The 1,912-nt window shown below is 41.4% G+C and overlaps 1 long non-coding RNA gene across 1 annotated transcript; it reads right to left on the reverse strand.

Moving 5' to 3' along the window:
- LOC311290842 lies at positions 1–1,272 on the reverse strand. Its single transcript, XR_014627459.1, has 2 exons — positions 1,028–1,272; positions 1–950 (listed from the first exon to the last, which is right to left on the reverse strand). It is a non-coding gene; the product is annotated as an uncharacterized lncRNA (long non-coding RNA).
- Between the last annotated feature and the right edge of the window lie 640 nt (positions 1,273–1,912).

Here is a 1,912-nt window from a genome sequence, read left to right on the forward strand (position 1 = left end):
TAATACAAAAATACAAATGTTTATTAATAGAAAGATACTTTTAAAATATTGGACACTGAAACCCACTTTAAACTAAACAATAAGAAAAATATACAGAAACAAAAACTAAATACCGGCAGGCCTGAGGCTCCCAACGGCAGGAAGCAACGTGGAATTTGATTTTACAGAGCACACTTCCACACACACACACACACACACACACACACACACACACACACACACACACACGTGTCACTTAATCACACAATCACACACTCAACAGTGTACACTGCACACGATAAAGGACCACCACCAGGAGGAGGAAGAGCAATCCACCCGTGGGACCCCAGCGCCTGCAAAATAAAAATAAGAAACTATAACAATGTTCATAAAAATTACCAGATGGACATCAAGAAAGCAAATCCTCACAACAATAAATGTCAATGACAAAAATAAAGAGAAAAACCATTCAAGCGCAGAGAAGTCAATTAGTTGGTCACCTGATTAATACAAGACAATTTTAACTCAGTAGAGGTTCACACACACAAATAGAATTGTACTTATAGATAGTTGATCACATGAACCGAGCAATTAACTGGCCTGATTAAATATTACACGCAGTTAAATGGCTTTACAATAATAAAGATGAAGTGAAAAGGAAATAAAAATCAAGTTAACTAAACAAACTATACTTCCAAAAGAGAAGCAAGTTAACAGGAAACAAACAAAAAGAGGTTTCAAATCACAAAGACACAGAGGGCAGCTAGCTCCCCTACACGTGGAAGGAACCAACTAGTCCCCCACACAATCCAGGAATATGAAACGGGTCAAAGATAATGCCACGGTAAGAACCAAACGAGCAGTCCCCTTCTCTTTAGTGAGGATCGCGTCAGCGCGGCCGTATTAACTGCCGCCCTTTAATAGTGCGAAGACAGTAGCAACAATCACAGCATAGAACGAGAGGGAGAATCCTATAACAAACAAACGGAGATGTTACCAATCATAATACTATCCCCACTCCCAGTCATAGTAACGTATAAACACTTACCATCAGGAGATCACGCTTGATAGCACGCTTAATAGACACGGATTGGTCATGCCCACCGGTTACACAATGGGATACAGGGAATCACGCCTATTTGATATCCGAAAAGAATGTTAAACCCACACAGCCATTTCAGCGCCATATCACGAGCTCTTAACAATAAATAAATTAAAAAGTTATGCATAGGAAAACTCCAAAAATGATCACCCATTAACACACAGCTCGCTTACCTACAGCCACCGTCGACACTAGCAAACCAAACGGGGAAATCGGACGTGACGCCTCCCAGGTAACAGCCAATCAGACTTAAATGCAAGGTACTACTTGCTGATAGATTGACACGGCTGTCAATCACCTGATGCCGTCACACTTGATTGAAACTTTGATGTCCTGATTTTTTTTTCTATTGTTGGTTGTTTTTTGTTATATTGTAATTACATTTGCATGTTCATAAATAAATACAAATACTGCCCTCTCCACAACGACGAGGAAGTTTTAGGGGCCGTTCACGCGTCTAAAAACGCGCGAGCTTGCCGCGCGTCTACATTTGAAATAACGAACTTGAGCGCGCAAAAGACCCGATATGTGAACGGACCCTTGGCGAGCGCTACGCTACCTCCAATCAGGCCATGAGCTACTAGTAGCTCGCGAGCGACGTGTTGGAGACCCCTGGAATATACAGTAATACACTGAATATTTTATATACAGTGGGTGCCACTGTCAGGGGTTGGAATGTATTAGGCAGCAAGTGAACTGTCAGTTTGGAAGCAAGAAAAATGGGCAAGCAATAGATCTGAGTGACTTTGACAAGGACAAGTGTGTTAGTAGGCCTATACCAAAAGTGTTCATTTGCTCATTGATGTTGGCTATATTGGGAGCAAAGGCTAT

The sequence above is a fragment of the Rutilus rutilus genome (assembly GCF_951802725.1).
Source record: "Rutilus rutilus genome assembly, chromosome: 5".
NCBI lineage: Eukaryota > Metazoa > Chordata > Actinopteri > Cypriniformes > Leuciscidae > Rutilus > Rutilus rutilus.